This window comes from Haliotis cracherodii, unplaced genomic scaffold (genome assembly GCF_022045235.1).
Source record: "Haliotis cracherodii isolate W230 unplaced genomic scaffold, xgHalCrac1.p SCAF_12, whole genome shotgun sequence".
Lineage (NCBI taxonomy): Eukaryota > Metazoa > Mollusca > Gastropoda > Lepetellida > Haliotidae > Haliotis > Haliotis cracherodii.
In genome coordinates this window covers 34,598,929-34,610,308 of record NW_027266267.1, presented here as the reverse complement: position 1 = coordinate 34,610,308, position 11,380 = coordinate 34,598,929, and positions in this window count along the sequence as shown.

The window sequence follows — 11,380 nt, the reverse complement described above, 5'->3', positions numbered from 1 at the left end:
AGCACCATCATGTCATAGTTATGTCACAGGTTGTCACAGAAACTTGTCACAGTCACTGGTACTTTTCATTCTAGTGCGACCACCTCCGTGGTCTAGTGGTAGAGCGTTCGCCCGGAGAGCGGAAGGTCCGGGGTTCGATCCCCGGCCGCGTCATACCAAAAGGCGTTAAAAGATGGTACTTGTTGTTACCCTGTCTGGCGCTCGGCATTAAGGGGCTAAAACAAGGACTGGTCGGCTCGGAGTCAGTATACTGTGTCTGAGTGGGGTATTCATGTTAAACTGCGGCATGGTATCTCAGTTAGCTAGCACTAAAATCGGAATCAGTCCGGACTAGTACAAGCAGCCACACAAACACACACAAACACGTACATGCACGTCGCTATACAAGTGCAATAATCTTTGACGCGACGTTAAACCCCATTTCACCTCACCTCACCTTCATTCTAGTGCAGCGATGACAATAGTGACCATGTGTTAAACACTTGGTGTTCTCTTATTCAGTGTTATGGAGACAGTCACACCTTTACTAACGTTGATTTGATTAGAGTGTTGACTGATTATTTCATCAAACAGGCTTCACACATGTGCGTTTGCGTTTACTCTTTAACAATGTTATATTGAAACTTGATCATGAAAGAATACTTCTTCTAACAACCATGAATTAAGCTGTTTCAGGGAATATATCTCAAACACATGTTGATAAATCAGGGAATATGTTCAATATCTGAACATTGTCGTGATTATGTATATTCCCTGCGTGAATCAAACATTACATATACTCCCTGAACATTTCAGGGATTATACATATTCTCTGTAACATACTAGTATATACTAGATCCCCTGCAACTGTGTCCACCAATACATGAGAGAAACCCTTAGACACCTCAACACCAGACTCAACGATCACAAGACCCCTGTCAACCCGTGTCAACTGGACTAGAAACCCTCTATTTCTGAACCCATCGTCAAGAATCAAGACCATACCATCAAGTGGGAAGCCACCAAAGTCCTGTCCACCAACAACAACTGGCTTCACTGGAAACCTCAAGAGGTCACTGGCATCAGGGGGTCCCAGACAGCCATGAATAGTGACCAGAGGTATATATTTGCTTGGGACTTATTTTATGCCACAGTCTGTCTGTCGTCAAGGCTAATTATTATCCGCTATTATTGTCCGTTCGTACGTACGTCCGTCACGTTTCGTTTCCGGAGCAAAACTCAAAAACCGTTCAATATGTTTTCATCAAACTTTGCAGGTCTGTCAGGTACATACTGAACTGGTGCCTTTTGCTATTTAGAATTTTTAGAATTTTTTATTTTCTACGTTTCCATGGCAACAAGATGGACTAAGGTTCTGTATGGGTAGGGTTCGTTTCCGGAGCATACCTCATAAACCGTTCAATATTTTTTCATGAAACTTTGCTGGTGTGTCAGATACATGCTTAACTGGTGCCTTTGGCTATTTAGAAATTTTAGAAATATTTATTTGTTACGTTTCCTTGGCAGCAAGATGGACTTAGGTTCCAAACTCTTCTTTTTTGTACAGTTCCACCTCAGTTAAAAAAAGTTAGGGTTTGTTAAGATTTAATTATGTCCTAAAACAGGGGTGGGGAATATAGCCAGTAAGTGGCAAACTCTTGTTCCAGTTACCTTCCGTTTGTTTCCATTCCTTAATACAAATCAGTGCTAGTTTATCTTCTGGCTTCAATTTGTCCCAATTATCACCAATCATCGCTACTTAATCATTGGCTTCCCTTTTAAATAAAGAGACATTTCCAATAGAAATCTCTGCATAAAGCCGAGCCGATTGTACGATTCCGACTATATCATGAGCATGTGTTTATGAATCACTTACAAATAGCAGTGATACCAGGTGTTCGCGAAAATGTGAGCGTATCCTGTCACACCGGTGGCAGTCATCACAAACACATGCGAAGGCAAGTCAATTGTTCATGTGAAAAAGTAAGAGAACATGTCTGGCAATATACTTTTTGAAAGTAACACCTTTATTATCTAATCAATTTTGTTGTTTTTTAAATAATGTATACATATATATGTTCTCTGCATCCTAGCATGCTTTAATTAGCCTGATGAACGCGTCGGCTCAATAAAGGAGGGGACATTCATAAGTTGTCCTTGTCATTGTAATGTTAATACACACGATCATTCTACCGTCATGGGTAATATTATATTTGTGTGTTTGTTAAACGCCGTACTCAGCAATATTTTACCCATATGGCGGCGGTCTTTAAATAATCGAGGCTGGACCAGACAATCAAGTGATTGACATCATGAGCATCGATCCACGCAATTGGGAAACGATGACATGTATCAACAAAGTCAGCGAGCCTGATCAACCGATCCTGTTAGTCGCCTCTTACGACCAGCGTGATCGCCCTTTACGGCAAGCATGGGTTGCTGAGAACCTGTTCTGGCGAGTGCGGCGTTAAACAACAAACCAACCAACCATTAGCTGTAATTGTAAATGTGATTATTTCAAAATGTCATCCAAAGATAAATGAGGAAGAAATCAATTTCCATGAAAAGTATCTTCCGCGTTGACGCAGTCGTCACATCAGTTGTTCTTGAAACCTCAAACTGTTTTGATAACCACTATCAAATCGGAATTTAAATTAAACCGATGCTTACAAACCATTATTTGCGTGTTTATTCACAATGCCTACCAAGGAATCGGCCAAGGGGAAAAGGGAACAGGCGGCGAGGGCTGAAGCCAGGAAGTGTGGACGACTTCTAGATTTCTTCGCGAGGTTGGCCGCAATGTGCTGTTAATTTCGTAATTACGAAAATAATCTTGTTTTAATATATTGCACATAGGAACAACAGTGCTTTCGTGTTTATAATATGACATTTTGTGCAGAATTGATATTGATAGTTAAAGAGGAATATAAAAACAGACAAAGTGTTTGATTTACTTTTACTAATTGCAAAATTCTCTATTTATAGATGCAAATTCCAAAATACAAAACCTTATTTTCATGTTTATAAAAAGGAAGCTATGTCACGATACAACATTGAAAAAAGATATTGCTTTCAAATTATTGATTTCTGCTACCATGGGCGGAAGCTCATTTTATGTAACAGGTACTTACTTCTTTTTAAAATCAACAAAACAACAAAACAAATCAACATAGGACTATGTTTGGCTTTCATAACGATATAAAATGTTTGTTTACATGAACAGGCTTAGTAGTCAGGTATTTTGACGCAAGCGTATCACTTTCAAATAGGTTACACGATTGGAAATGTCCCCTAACGTGGAGCAGAAAGCGACTTTCGTCTGACCAATGGATCCGTCTCCAAGTTCTCAGATTCTAGTTCTGTCGTGCAATACACCATGCTAAACAAGCAGCTTTGTGGTGATCTCTCAACAAGGGACGCTTTATGACTCGTCTAGCCCTCAGTCCTGCTGCTTTCAGCCGGTTCCTGACGGTTCTGGCGCTGTATCGACGATTGGCAACCACAGCTGTTTCTGACGAGTACTTGTTAAAAAGGGTTCCCGGCGTATGAGACAAAGGTCCCTGTCTGAGCATGTTTCTCGACTAAACGGCTTACGACAGTGTGATGATACCCCAATGGTATTACAAGACATTCCTGCGTTATGCATGCCGAATATTTGCCATCTTGTGGCGTTCGATAATCCCCTTCGTGCCATGGTCACACAATGTCATGCAATAACTGTTTAAAACTGCTTTTAGAGATACTCGATGGTAGCATGCTGCAAGGCAATACCATACATGGCACGTGAGCTTTCGTCACGCATGACTGATTACGTAATCTCGAGAAAACATAATTCTTCCTGTAATTATATCTATCTGTTACAAATATTAGGGTGTGCTTAACTTTTTATATATGTCTCTATTTCTGGCAACTTAAGTTCCTTTCAAGGTCTCAATGACGGTAGTCTGACCTTGGTTGCTGTTAAATCAAGGTAAGTTGTGCGATCTACCGATCACTTCACACGCGATTTCGCCAAAATTGAATGTAAACGACATTGATTGAAATTGTGAATAAAATTAATACAATAGGTAACACAAGTCCAGATATACAATGAACACTCTTTGTAGCCAGACAGTGTCATTACATGATTAATTTACGTATTTCAGTACGGATTTGTTGACACGGTATTATGTGCTCACGGGAATGCCTTTGTGTCAGGGAAACAAAACATCTAAATTCATTATTGCGTGCATGCTGCGCACCCCCTTTACACAGCTGCTTTATTTCTGGACAAACGTGCGCACTTGTCACAAGTAAATACGCTGCTTGAAATCACAATATAATTTCTGGGAAATACGTCTGTAAATTAATGTAAGACCGTACGTGTATGCTGTGAGGAGTATCTGTTAAATTATATTTTACTAAATTATTCCCCACCATATAGTGCATATTTGCATACGCCGATATGGCCTGGAGCCCTGTCAAAATTTGGTGATTTTTTTGTGCTTAATATTTGTTAAAGTCAAGTGATAAAATAATGATATGTACGAATAACAGGGCATTGTGATTGAAATCTGATGTTGGGCGCCCGTTTTGGAATAATGGTGCCCTTTTTGAAATTCTGTCACCCTGTCCTTTTAACCCTGGGGAAAACACTAGGAGTCCTCGATCCAACGAGGTTTTGATTAAGAAATTGTCTACGTATGGGGCACGTGAAGATCCGGGGTAGAATAGGTCTTCAGCAATCCATGCTTGCCATAAAAGGCGACTGTGCTTGTCGTAAGAGGCTACTGACGGGATTTTTAGATTTTTTAAAACCCCAATTCTAGAGATGAAACCAAGGGCGTTAGAGATAGGGTAACGTAATTTTGTTAGTGTTATAGGTTAAGCTATCATCAGACAATACGAATGGCATGGCATGAGATTATACCCTCATGTTTGTCAGTTTGTTAAGAAATCTACAAAATAAACATGCATTTGTTTGAAAGCTCACATATATTCCTGACACAAGTTATATATGTGTAGTGAGTGAGTTAATATTTAACGTCACATCGGCAGTATTTCAGCCATATCGTGACGAGAGTTATATATGTGTAGGATGGAACACGTCCGAGGGATTTAAATCATCCAAGCAACTGAGGGAAGTGTTTATCTTACTGTAAACCAAAATAATTATCTAAAACAACATTTGTCAGCAATTTTATGTTTTGCAAATGGTTTCTATGAACTTTAAGAACACTTTATGTAAAATACCTCCTGGTGGCGTACATGTATTAGAAAACGAGGTTCTTAAAAGCATCATGGTTTATCAGCACTTCCCGACGTTAACCCAGTGGTTCACTCACAAGGCTACAGAAGGTTGCAAGTTAGTTCCACTGAAATATACGGGAGACATTTCCTCATTTAAATTGTGTTCAAATGCGAAAAAAGGTTAAAATCCCGGTAACATTCCCGTCGTGGCTTCACTTTGAGGTTCATAAATGGTTATTCAAATCACCTTCCAAACATTATATTGGACTAAAGATATTGCACCATTTACATTTTTTTACAAATATGTTCCTTCAAAAACCTGTATGTCATGAATAAATGTAATTTAACTGATTAAGTAGATTTTTTGTACGTTTCTTTTATATACAAATATACATACCACCAGAATTTCGCTGGTATCAAAACTTCAAATCTTGCTCTGTTATGTTCCTCAATTGAGGTTTGCTTATGGTAGCAATAAAACCCCAAAACAAATTCGATCATGTCAAACAATTTTAACATCCTTTAAACATCATAAAAGTGCATGCTAAACTAGTGATCGAAGGATGTTTCAAGCAATAATGCTCGTCACTGTCACTTTTTTATCGGATGACATCATTGACATTGGTAGTGCCTCAAACCATGATTGAATATATGAACCCTATGGTAGATGTAAACTGCCTGACAAAAGAAAGAAAGAAAGAATACACCCCTGTTTGACGGGTATCATAGTTGTATTTTGAACCTATATTTTGCAATGTTTCGATGTTTACAGCCCAGTAATGTCTGGATAACCTTACTTAATGTTTTGTTAAAATCCAATTTTTTCAAACGTATATTTGTTATGTCCAGCCATTAGCAAAATAAAGGTTCAAAATACAACTATGATACCCGTATGAATACCCGTACATCAACATATATTCACCATTTCTTATTTGTTTCACTCTTAGTCACCATCAAACAGTTGACATCTACCATAGGGTTCATATTCTATGAGGGTTTGAGGCACTACCAAAGTCACTGATGTCATCCGATAAAAAAGTGACAGTGACGAAACACATCTATAATTTGAATGAACAGGGTTTCATGTTGGATACACCATTATCGTTGCGTAATGGTACTGTTGATATCATTATGTGTCGTTGTACGTGAATTTGACAACAAAATATGAAATATAGTCATGAAACTGTCAGCTTGAACGAGGTTTTTCTATCACATTGGGAGTTTTTCTTTTTTTACATAGCGTCCATTCATAGAAAAAAGAAAAATTGAAAAGAACATTTAGAAAGCGTAAAGTGTGAGCAGTTGCGATTAAATAGGCGAGATTTGGTATGCCAGTTGAAGTAGGATCCCCGATATTTCACTAACCTTTATCAGATCACCTAGTGATGTAGCTTATTTCAGATTGCTCTGGCTATATATGCATTCTTGTGACACCATTCCGACAAGCTTTCGAGTAAATATGCATTATTGATTGTTAAATGATGACGCTCATTCGCCAATGCATTGTTTCACTGATGTTTGTATTTTTCATTAATTTCATAGTAGTTCTATATCATTTGACATATGGACATTAAAGCTATTAAAATATCTGATTCATATGCTGTAAGAATATGCTTCCTATTCTGGGTTTTCTCATCAATAAAAATATTCCTCCTCTGTTTCTTCGTTTTCATGGTGTTTATATATCTATACATTCATCATGCACAAATATACTAAAGGTTTTTTTGAAACAGTTGTACCTTGTGTTGAGGTGAGCTGAAATAGTGTTTGTGTGACTGGTGGTTTATGGTGCAGGTCAACAGCGTTACCATGCCAGGGTTTAACATGAATGCCCCACTCAGACTCAAAGCCGACAGTTCACTGTGTTAGCCCACTAACGCCGACACAGTTAGCTCCTTAACGCCGACTTGTTTGATGCAGGTCATCGATGCCAATTACTTGGATCGATGTTCATGGGGTCAATCACTGGATTTTCTGGTTCAGACTCGATTATTTACAGACCGCCGTCATATAGTTGGGATATTGCTGAGTGCGGCGTAAAACAACCAACCAACCAACCTTAACGCCGAGCGTCAGAGAGGGTACTAACAGAAGGAAGAAAGTTTTATTTCTGTTTTTTTACATGGACATATACCACAATGTATGCATACTCATTATGCAACTTATAAAACAACAAATCGCTCAGCGATTTATGAGAGACATTAATTGCAAATTACAAAATGTGCTAAAAAGTACATATATACAGATTTAAAAGTCAGCAAAATTTAACAGCATGAAATGCCTCTGCGTTTAGTTGAAATGTCATAGCAGGTTCTAGAAGTAAATAGCAGTTAAATATTACTCTATTTGTTAAAATATCAGAATATGGCCACATTTCTCATAGCCTCGATGAGATCCCTGCGCTGATCTGTATAAAGAGGATATGTTAAGAGGACATGGTTCTCATCTTCAATGGCATTCAAACAAAATTAAAACACACTCTATTCTCTAAAGGAATGTTTTCATATTGTCCGGGTTTCAATTCGGAGGGGCGCCACTCCACATCCTAACTTAGCCATAGCACTTCTATGTGCTTTTGGTAGGGGCTAGCTGACATAACTCTCTGTTGTATCGCTTTTCTTGAAAGACTTGTATGTCTGAAGTTTGCTGCTGCCTGACACGCTCACTCCAGTTTCCGCCTGGACGTTAGTTTTCCATATGGTTATATACTTATCAAAAGCAGCGTTTTTGTACAGTCGTAAATAAAAGTCGTTTTTCCACAGGAATAGCCGAACTTGTGATATCCGGTATAATATTCTGTAGATAAGCTCTGATTCTAAAGTTCCAGTTCTTTCTTGTTGATTTGTTGATCCGCCCACTTGAATATTCGTTTGTTAATTCTCCTCTCAGTGATGTTCTTCATTCTAGCAACGCTTGACCACTGACAGACCTCAGGTGGAATCAAACCGATTCTCCATTCACCGCCGGAATCGGAGTATACTTTCCTTGTCCAAGATCAAAACGTACTGCATTGTGGTGAACAGCAATGACGGAAGAGTGTATTGCCGTTCCCCATATTGTTGAGCCATGATAGCTAATGACTGGCCAGACCAAAGTGTCATAGAGTTTAGAGTTTACATTAAAAGGCAGTCCACCAACTCCTTTACACTTAGCGAATAGAAATCCTAGTGCTCTGATGCTTTGCGGCTGATTTCGCTATCATGTTGTGGATTAAGTGTTCTGTCAGTAGCACTCCCAGCTAATGGTAAGAATCAACCATATCCAGTACATAACCACCACATGAGAATACTACATTGGTTCCTGAGGCTGACTGTCCCCTGAAATGGACCATTTTGGATTTATCCAGGTTAATAATCATCCTGTAGTGTCAAGACAGCCGAGTACGTTGTTCAGGTCTTCCGCTGTTTCTCCCAATAAAACGATGTCATCTGCACATGCTAAGATGCTTATACGTTCATTATTATTATTGATACCGATTCCTATGACATTGATAGTTTTTACAAGAACGTTAATATATAAGTTGAAAAGCAGAGGTGACAATATGCAGCCCTGTTTGAGTCCACGACTGACACCGAACCATGATGGCTGTTAGTGATTAACTCGAAGTGAACACTCGACATTCTGATATAAAGATTTTATAGCTAAAAGCATCCTTACTTTAATGGCATATTCTAGTAGTCTCTCCCACAAAAAGGCCCTATCTATACCATCGTAGGCTTTTCTGTCTATGAGGGCAGCAAAAGCAGACTTTTTCATTTATTTACCCATCTCGATTATGCTGGTAATAGATCCAATGTGGTCAATAGTAGAACGCCCAAGGCGGTAGCCGTCCTACTCATCGCAACGAATGTCATTTCTGTCCTCCCATGTCTAGAAACGTTCTTTCAAAACGCTACAATACAACTAGGGTGAAAAGGTGGACAGTTAGAACACCACTAGGGTGAAAAAGTGGACAGTTAGAACACCACTAAGGTGGAAAGATGGACAGTTGGAACACCAATAGGGTTAAAAGTTGGACAGCTGTAACACCACTAGGGTTAAAAGTTGGACAGCTGTAACACCACTAGGGTGAAAAAGTGGACAGTTAGAACACCACTAAGGTGGAAAGATGGACAGTTGGAACACCACTAGGGTTAAAAGTTGGACAGCTGTAACACCACTAGGGTTAAAAGTTGGACAGCTGTAACACTACTAGGGTGAAAAAGTTGACAGTTAGAACACCACTAAGGTGGAAAGATGGACTGTTGGAACACCACTAGGGTTAAAAGTTGGACAGCTGTAACACCACTAGGGTTAATAATAGGACAGTTAGAACACCACTAAGGTGGAAAGATGGACAGTTAGAACACCACTAGGGTTAAAAGTTGGACAGCTGTAACACCACTAGGGTGAAAAGTTGGACAGTTAGAACACCACTAAGGTGGAAAGATGGACAGTTGGAACACCACTAGGGTGAAAAAGTGGACAGTTAGAACACCTCTAAGGTGAAAAGATGGACAGTTGGAACACCAATAGGGTGAAAAAGTGGACAGTTAGAACACCACTAAGGTGGAAAGATGGAGAGTTGGAACACCACTAGGGTTAAAAGTTGGACAGTTAGAACACCACTAAGGTGGAAAGATGGACAGTTGGAACACCACCAGGGTGAAAAGTTGGACAGCTGTAACACCACTAGGGTGAAAAGTTGGACAGCTGTAACACCACCAGGGTGAAAAGTTGGACAGCTGTAACACCACCAGGGTGAAAAGTTGGACAGTTAAAACACCACTAAGGTGGAAAGATGGACGGTTGGAACACCACTAGGGTGAAAAGTTGGACAGCTGTAACACCACTAGGGTGAAAGGTTGGACAGCTGTAACACCACTAGGGTAAAAAGTTGGACAGTTAGAACACCACTAAGGTGGAAAGATGGACAGTTGGAACACCACTAGGGTAAAAAGTTGGACAGCTGTAACACCACCAGGGTGAAAAGTTGGACAGTTAGAACACCACTAAGGTGGAAAGATGGACAGTTGGAACACCACTAGGGTGAAAAGTTGGACAGCTGTAACACCACCAGGGTGAAAAGTTGGACAGCTGTAACACCACCAGGGTTAAAAGTTGGACAGTTAGAACACCACTAAGGTGGAAAGATGGACAGTTGGAACACCACTAGGGTTAAAAGTTGGACAGATGTAACACCACCAGGGTGAAAAGTTGGACAGTTAGAACACCACTAAGGTGGAAAGATGGACAGTTGGAACACCACTAGGGTTAAAAGTTGGACAGCTGTAACACCACCAAGGTGAAAAGTTGGACAGCTGTAACACCACCAGGGTGAAAAGTTGGACAGTTAGAACACCACTAAGGTGGAAAGATGAACAGTTAGAACACCACTAGGGTGAAAAGTTGGACAGCTGTAACACCACTAGGGTGAAAAGTTGGACAGCTGTAACACCACTAGGGTGAAAAGTTGGACAGTTAGAACACCACTAAGGTGGAAAGATGGACAGTTGGAACACCACTAGGGTTAAAAGTTGGACAGCTGTAACACCACCAGGGTGAAAAGTTGGACAGCTGTAACATCACCAGGGTGAAAAGTTGGACAGTTAGAACACCACTAAGGTGGAAAGATGGACTGTTAGAACACCACTAAGGTGGAAAGATGGACAGTTGGAACACCACTAGGGTGAAAAGTTGGACAGCTGTAACACCACCAGGGTGAAAAGTTGGACAGCTGTAACACCACTAGGGTGAAAAGTTGGACAGTTAGAACACCACTAAGGTGGAAAGATGGACTGTTAGAACACCACTAAGGTGGAAAGATGGACAGTTGGAACACCACTAGGGTGAAATGTTGGACAGCTGTAACACCACCAGGGTGAATAGTTGGACAGTTAGAACACCACTAAGGTGGAAAGATGGACAGTTAGAACACCACTAGGGTTAAAAGTTGGACAGATAGAACACCACTAAGTTGGAAAGATGGACAGCTGTAACACCACTAGGGTTAAAAGTTGGACAGCTGTAACACCACCAGGGTTAATAATAGGACAGTTAGAACACCACTAAGGTGGAAAGATGGACAGTTGGAACACCACTAGGGTTAAAAGTTGGACAGCTGTAACACCACTAGGGTGAAAAGTTGGACAGTTAGAACACCACTAAGGTGGAAAGATGGACTGTTGGAACA